Here is an 8958-nt window from a genome sequence, read left to right on the forward strand (position 1 = left end):
AGTAATGTGCAACGGAGGGCAATTTTGCTCCCCAATGCCCTCCCTGTTCCTCTTTCCTAGGAGATATTTGGTAACGTCTGGAGACATTTTGTGTATACAGGCACAACCTGTGGTGGGGATGCTAGTGGCATCTAGTAAATAGAAGCCAGAAATGCTGCTAAACATCCTACAATGCACAAGACAGCCCCCTACAAGAAAGAAGCCTCGGACCCAAAATGTCAAGGTTGAGAAATGCCATCTAGATAGATGGATCAAGAGTAGAGAGAAGTCACAAGTAAACAATATTAAGGATGAGAAATGGGGCCATGTCTGCAAGTACTGCAAAACTTAAAAAAGAAAATAAGAATATTAACTTCATGCAAAAATGGGTGAACATTTAGATGACATAGATAAATTCCCAGAAAAGTATAAACTACCAAAATAAACTCAAGAAGAAACAGAAAAATGAAAAGATTCTACAACCATTAAAAAATGGTCTCAGTGTAAAACTTTCCTGCAGAGAACAGGCATGCTCCTACACTATGGGTATAGAGTGTAGTATAGCACATACTCTGAAGGGCAATTTGCCATATTTACAAAAATTATAAATGTTTTATTCTTTGACATAGCACTCTCATTTTTAAGAATCCATTCTATAGATACAGCAGGATATATATTAAATGATATTTTACCAGCATACATGCAGTATTATTTATAATAGCAAAAGTTTGACAATAGAAATCTGCTTAAATGAATTTTGCTATAACTGCCACATGGAATATTACAAAACTACAAAGAAGAATAAAGATAAACTCTATAGACTGATGTAAAAAGGTCTCTGGGATATATGTTAAAAATGTAAGAAAAGCGTCCTGGCGCAGTGGCTCACGCCTGTAATCCCAACACTTTGGGAGGCCGAGGCGGGCGGATCACAAGGTCGGGAGAACAAGACCATCCTGGCCAATATGGGGAAACCCTGTCTCTGCTAAAAATACAAAAATTAACTGGGCCTGGTGGCATGTGCCTGTAATCCCAGCTACTCAGGAGGCTGAGGCAACAGAATCGCTTGAACCAGGGAGTCGGAGGTTGCAGTGAGCAGATATCACGACACTGCACTCCAGCCTGGCGACAGAGCGAGACTCTGTCTCAAAAAAAAAAAAGTAAGAAAACCATAGTGCAGAACAATGTATAATGTATGCTGCCTTTTGCATACGGATGGCAGGGGTGGAGGAAGAAAAATATGCATATATTTGTACTTACTTATATTTGTATAAAGAAAATCAGTGCACATGTGCACCCGCACACACACACACAAAATCAAGAGAATGGGTGAATCTTGAGAGGGCTGGAACATGAATTTTCAGTCAAAGAATAGAAAAAGAAAATTCTCAATTCGTTTTATGAGGTTATGATAATCTTGGTAACAAAAACAGATGACAACAATGGTTTAAGATTGGAAAATACTCAAAGCCACTCAAGAATATAGGTATAAAAAACTCCAAACAAAACATTAGTAAAACCATTACTAAAATATATTTAAAACATCTTGACAAGTTTGCATTCCAGAGGCATAAATAATTTGAGTACATTAAAGATCTCAATAGATGAAGAAATGCAATAGAGAAAAGTCAACATTTATTTATTAAAAAACAACCAACCAAACAAAAAACCTCCCAGGAAACTGAGTCTAAAAAACATCTTACTTAACAAGAGCAAAAAACTATCCAAAACCCTACCACAAACATCATATATAAATACTAAATGCATAAGCCTTCAAATCAATAGCAAGAGAGGGATGCCTGTTATTATTGCTTTTATTTGGCATGTCTCTGTGGCTTCTTATCAGGAAAAGAAATTGAAAAAGAATTATGACTACCTATATAATATAATGTATTTCAAAAATCCCAAAGAAATTACAGAAATATTAGAATTAGAGAGTTTATAGGGATGCCATACATAAAAATCAGTATGCAAAAGTGATTTCATTTTTACATGATAGTAAAGGGTGCAACTTAAAATAGTTAACATTTAGAAATAAATAAATGGTGCCTTGATGTAAATCTAGCAAAGATGTGCAAAACTCTGCTGAAAAACATTAAAGTTGATCTAAATAAATGGAGAAAAGTACCATGTTTGTGAACAACAAAAAAATGCAATGTTGTGAAGATATCATTTTTTTCCCAAATTTATAGTCTCAATGTAATTCCAATCTAAATCCCAACATGCTTTTTAATGAAGGCTGAAAGACTGATTCTAAAATTTATTTGAAAGTGTAGAGGGCCAAGAATAGCTAAAATAACTCTTGAAGGAGAAGTGTAAAGTTGTCAACATTGGGTTTGTTGGGACACTATTGTGTTCGCGCAGTGATAAATAGACCAGTAGCACAGAACAGAGAGCCCAGAAGAAATCCAGAGTAACATTGGGTCACTGAGGTGGCACTGTAGATGGGTGGTGACATTATGGCCTATTAAATAAGCTGTATTGGCACAACTGCATAGCCATCTGGATAAACAAAACAAAACAAAAACCATTCCTTTTTCACATGAAACACAACAATTATGATTAAGGTTGTAACTGTGAAAGACAAAAATTTACAATTTTTAGAGGAAAATGTAAAAGAATATCTCTGTGTCATTGAGATTTGGGGAAGATTTTTAAAACAAGGTATAAAAATCACAAACAATAAAGGAAAAGCTAGATAAACTCAGTAAAATTAAAAATCCTTCTTCAAAGAAAGGGTAAAGAGAATGAAAAGACAAGTTACATACTGGAATAGAATCCAGAATATTTAAATAACCTGTTTGAACTAATAAGGAAGAGGCAAATAACTCAATAGGAAAATGGCAAAAAAGACATTATGGCCAACGAACAATAAATCTTCCATTTATCAAGACATATCATTTAAAAATTAAAAGACAAGCTTCAGACTGAGAAAAGATATTTGCAACTCATATAACCAATAGGGGATTAGAATGGAGGATATCTGAAACATTCTTTTTTTTTTTTTTTAAGACAGAGTCTTGCTCTGTTGCCCAGACTGGAGTGCAGTGGCACGATCTCAGCTCACTGCAAGCTCCGACTCCCGGGTTCACGCCATTCTCCTGCCTCAGCCTCCCGAGTAGCTGGGACTACAGGCACCTGCCACCACGCCTGGCTAATTTTTTTGTATTTTTAGTAGAGACAGGGTTTCACCATGTTAGCCAGGATGGTCTCGATCTCCTGACCTCGTGATCCACCCGCCTCAGCCTCCCAAAGTGCTGGGATTACAGGCGGAGCCACCACGCCAGGCCGGATATCTGAAACATTCTTAAACATCAGTAAGGAACAGATAAACCACGTGCCAAAAAAATGCACAAAAACTATGGACAGGTTATCATACATACAAACCCTAATGGCCATATGGAAAGATGGCGAACCTCATTAATAATCAGGGAAAAGTAATAAGGTACATTTCAGACACTGAAAAAGTAGTAAGGTACATTTCAGACACTAAAAAGTAATAAGGTACATTACATACACATTTGGCAACAGCAAAAATGTTAACATCTGACAAAATCCATTTTGTCTGGAATGTGGAAGAGTTGGCATGCATATTGCCACTGGTGAGTTTGTACTTTATTACTTATACTTTGAAAAATTATTTGACAATGTCCACTTGAAAATGTCTGTTGAAGGGATGCATGTTCTTTTATAGAGCAATAACACTGCTAGGTTCATATCCTAGAGAAAATCCCAGACGTGTAAACAAGATTTGTGTGAGAATGTTTGCAGCAGCAGTGTTTATAAAGATGAATAAACGGGTAACATCCTAAATGTCCTACAACAGGACAGTGAATATGGTCAGCTGTAAACTCTTACAAGGCACAGAGCCCTTGCCTAAACACTGTGCTAAGAGAGTAAACTCTAGCCTGCTCTCACCACACCAGGCCACCTTCTAAAGGCAGCCCCAGCTCCCAAGCTAAGTCTTTGCTAAAGAAAATGCAATGGTCTGGCGCAGTGGCTTGGCTCCCTCCTGTAATCCCAGCACTTTGGGAGGCCAAGGTGGGTGGATCATGAGGTCAGGAGACCGAGACCATCCTGGCTAACATGGTGAAACCCCGTCTCTACTAAAAATACAAAAAATTAGCCAGGTGTGGTGGCACACACTTGTAATCCCAGCTACTCGGGAGGCTGAGGCAGGAGAATAGCTTGAACCCCGGAGGTGGAGGTTACAGTGAGCCGAGATCGCACCACTGCACTCCAGCCTGGGTGACAGAGCAAAACTCCATCCCATAAAAAGAAAATGCAATAATGCCAAACTGCAAAATGTATATTGTTCAACCCATCTTGCCAAACCATTTTCAGCAATTCTTCACCTAATTCCCCTTCTATAATTTTCCATTTTCACATACCCCCCTTAGTCCTTTTTTTTGTTCCCCTTTTGCACTTCCCAACAATCCTTTTTTATTCTTTATCTGTTTTCCCCTTAAAAACCTCAGTCATCTTCCTCTTAGTTGGAGTTGAGCTAGGATTTATACTGGAGTCTCTCTCCCCTACAGCAGCAGTATGAATAAAATATCTGTCTTGCTACCTTTAATAAGTGTCTGGTTCTCTTTTTCTTTGGAAATAAAAATATCTCATTTTATTCCTATACTGGAATACTGCACAGCAATGAAAATGAATAAACTAAAGCCACATGTATTAATATGGACATATATTACAAATATAATGATATTGGGAAAAAGGAAAGCTGCCAAAAGTGCACATAGAATATTTATGTAAAATTAAAAAAAAAATGACACTGCACTATATATTGTTTAGAAACACATACCTAAGTAGTAAAAATACACAGAAATGAAAGAAAATGATAACACCAGATTCTGGATGATGTTTACCTCTGAGAGAGAGGGAAGGAAGGAAGGAGGGGAATGCATCAGACAGTGTGCACACAAGACAGGGGGCTGTGACTATCTTAGTTTTATTTCTCAAACTAAGTGGTGGGTACATAGTTGGCCATTGTACTAAGCTTGACGTCTTCTTAAATACATGAAAGTTTTCACAATATGTGTAATAGATGACTCCCAGCCTAGGGGAAATTTACCAACTAGATTAGAAGTCCTAGCATATATACAAAATGTCAGTGAAAAAGGAGGCAGATATAGATTAGCACAAAGCCTAGAAAAAAGATGGAAAAATTATGGAGCATGACCCCCAAAACCATTTTAGAGACAATTTCCCGACCCAGGCCCAAGTTCTGGTGTTTCCATTTCTCTGTTGCTGAAACTGATGTATCAGGCTAAGACATACAGTGCACTTACTCTGATCTGACTTCAATCTCGTCAAGTGATGGCATCATGTGGTCTCCTGTACAGATATTGTCTACCGGGAGAGAATTTACTGATCATGTTCAAATAAGTATCTGGTTTAGTTGCCACTTTATTTCTAATTTTCAGTTAATTGGTGGGCATTTTGACCTTTTAATTACAATCTTGTTGACTTCCATAGCACGATTCAGCATCCAAGCCCTGAATCTGCACAGACAAGGGATAGGCTCTGAGTCACAGTGAATTTACAAGGAAGGTCATACTACTTTGAGCACCTTCTATATGGTGGGACAATTGGATTCCATTGGTGAAATCCAACCAAGAAGTGCTTTTCATCTAAAGCATAAGCAGTAACCGTACCTATGTGCATACATAACTTATTAAAATGTTCATGTCAGGTGTTGTTGTTTTAGTAGAATTGGAGGTCTATTTACTTCCTTGTACCTTGAAGGCAGGCATGTACTTCCAAGTTCCTCTGTCTCAAGGGGGCTTGCTTATAGCATTTACCCTCTGAGTTAAAAATGAAAACTTCAAGTCCCTGCTCTCCTACCCCAGGACATTTCTCTGTCTTCAATTGTTTCTTTGGGAGTTTAATTATAGGTGGGCAAAAAGGGAGAAGTTGATGCTGGGAGTCAAAAGAGCAAATCTTGACATGGAGAAAGAGAAAGGGAAAGAGGCAAGTAGGCAGGAGAGAAAGAGAGAGAGAGAATATATAACTTTTTCAAGCATGAGAAGATAATGAGTGTTTAGGGCGTATCTTCGAGGGACAGAGATACATGCCCCACTTACACTTGCTATGCCACATTGGAGGTTAGCTGTGCTATGAAACATCCGTGGAGGGAGACTTCCAAGCACAGACACTTTGAGAGAAGAGCCAAAAGCCACTGTGGAAGAACCTTGCAGAGGACTCCCGTGAGAACCAGATCAACAGCAAAATGCAGAAGGAGCAAAGATGGGGACAGGAAGCTCATTTTCTGGGCAACATGAAAGACTACTTCTAAGGAGGTAGAGGACCTCCTAAAACACTTTCATAATTGAATTTCATGCAACCTTGAGAAGTGGGGCCATGACATGAGAATTAATTTGATTTACACAAATAAAGCAATGTAAAATTTCTTGTAGTAGAGTGTTGAATAATTCATATCTACTATACTACAGTGGTGAATTAATGTTTTCAATAATTGCTTGATTTCACATTATCGTATTTGAAGGCCAGTCCTCCTTTGGAGTATGCAAATAAGAAACTTAAGAGTCAGAGGGGTTAGTACTTTATTTAGGATCCTGTCATTGTTACCTGTTACTGCCTACAAAGACCCATATTTAGACCATACAGTCTACTTAGAAATACCCACCCAAATGCACAGGCATCTCTTTGCAGAAATAAGCCATGCTTGTGCTTTGTTGCCACTGCCCTGCTTTTTAGCCTCCAATTTTACACTGGAGCATTTACATCAAGTAAACCTTTCTTGATGTAGGGAAGATATTATGGGAAAAGACCAAGTATTATAACATAGGAAAGAATTACCTTTCTCACACCACATGTATTTGCTTTTGCCATATTTAATTGTTTGCCTACAATGTGGCAGCATAGTTTTAGACACTGGGGTTATAAAGAGGAATGCATGAGTCTCTGCCCTCAAGAAGATTCAAATCAGTGCAATTCCATCTACTCTGCATTGCTGAATTAAGTCAGAAAAGCCTCAGGTCCTTCATTAGCAGTGGTTGGCAGAGCTACATTGTTCTCGGATGCTGGCTGCTAGGCGAGTTGGTGTTTTATTTTTCAGAAATTTATAGCCCTAAAGTGTTATTAGGGCCAGAGGGAAGGGAGAAAGGGCAACTTTCCCTCTTAAGACTTTTGTTTAATGATTGCACCAGATTCACTATGGCTCAAATGGCTGACACTAAGTACACTAAATATTAAGAAAGCAATATCACAAAATTGACTTTTTAAGTGTTGACATTGTGTCCTGATTATTTTACTTGGCTGCTGTTTGTCAATGTTAGCTGCACTAAAACGATACAAATTTCTGTCTTGAAAATTTTATTGTCCTCATTTTCTACCCCTGATAATTAAAGAAGTAAAGATAATTGGGCAAATGAAGATGAAAAAAGCATGGTAATCACTTGTCATTCTATTCTAATCAGCAGATAATTCATCTAATTTAGACACGCTACTATTTAATCTACCACCTTTCAATCTGGGTAATGTTGCACTCTAATCAGGAGAATTAAAAGCTTATTCAATTATAAAGGGATGTTCCATAAGGTGGAAAAACAGGAAGATCTTAGTTATTTCTATGTGCATTTTGCTTAATAGCATTACTTATGTCACCAGTGAAAGGCAAACTCTTCAGCTCTACTTTTGGAGGGCTTCAATGAAAAGTAAATAAAAGCTTGCTTAATCAATACCTCATGTTCAATAGGAAAAAAGAAACGATTCTAAAGAAAAGTGAAAACAAAAGGCTCAACTGAAATTTCAAATTGGTCTCATTTCTCCAAAATTAAATATACTCATATGAAATCATTCCACTGGTTCTTTCAGATTTAGTAATTTTATCACACTTCATTCATAATAGCTTTTTCCTTTCATCTGTAGATACAAGAGAAAAAAGCCCACCAAACAACCTAATGACAAACAGCTGTTGGATATGATAGACACTTCCTAGGGAAAAATATGCTTAATATTATTTTTTCATGTTTTGTAAGTTGCTTGTCATGGAACAGTTTGTTTATAATGTATTTGTCATTTTACATAAAAAATGGGAGATTATACAATGAGTCTAATTACATTCATTCTGCATGTTAAAAGCAGTTTTTCCCTGAGTATGGCTAGGAAAAGAATTCCTACCAAAAATTCAAAGTTTACACCAATTCTGCACTGCTGTCTCTTACCTGTCATGCTGGGCAGCAGCAGTTGATTCTGACATTTTTGTTTTTGTATATTTCCAAGAGATCTCAGAAAAGCTCTGTAGTGGAGCCATAATATCTAAGACACAGAATTCTCCCTACACCCCAAGAACTCTCAAGGGTCTTGTGGGGTCCCACTAGGATAGGCTTCAAAGAAAAGGGCTTTGTCACTTTTCTGACAAAACATTAAACGCAAGAGGAAAGCCCTTCTACTTGTTCTATATTAAAATTCAATTTCATTTCAAAAATAAAAGTTGAGTTAAACTATTTGCTACTTGTTGCATAGATTCTTAAGTGTTTCAAGGAGCTAAATCTTTTCCTAGCCAGAATGTCTAAAAAGTCTGGGGTCATTTTTGGTAAATGTTTAGCTATGATTATGTTTTTGTTTTCTAAGATGCTGGCTGAGTAGCTTGGATACAGATGTAACCGTTAATAGAAAGATTTGAGGATTTTATTTTTAAATCTAAAATTTTACAAATCTACAGAGTTGTCTGAGTTGTCTAAGCACATTAGAAAAGAATCGATTCATTCTTGGGCCTCTGCCTTGTCCTCTTGCTGTTGCTGAGAGAACTGCCCTAGGCAATTTATCAAGCAGAGGTAGCCATTTACTATACCACACGACCCAAGACTGAGCCAAGGGATTCCATGGCCACTGACCTACAATGTGATGTTATAGGAGCTTTGTCAATTCACTGGATGAGTCAGATTCTTTTTTTTTTTAATCTAGAGATTATTGAGAAAACCACATAGTTGGTAGTAGGTTTGGACT

General features: G+C 37.4%; 1 long non-coding RNA gene across 1 annotated transcript; it reads left to right on the forward strand.

Moving 5' to 3' along the window:
* Positions 1-3065: 3065 nt before the first annotated feature.
* Positions 3066-4558, forward strand: LOC129143519 (uncharacterized). Its single transcript, XR_008547055.2, has 2 exons — positions 3066-3424; positions 3455-4558. It is a non-coding gene; the product is annotated as an uncharacterized LOC129143519 (long non-coding RNA).
* Positions 4559-8958: the final 4400 nt, after the last annotated feature.

This window comes from Pan troglodytes, chromosome 2 (genome assembly GCF_028858775.2).
Source record: "Pan troglodytes isolate AG18354 chromosome 2, NHGRI_mPanTro3-v2.0_pri, whole genome shotgun sequence".
Lineage (NCBI taxonomy): Eukaryota > Metazoa > Chordata > Mammalia > Primates > Hominidae > Pan > Pan troglodytes.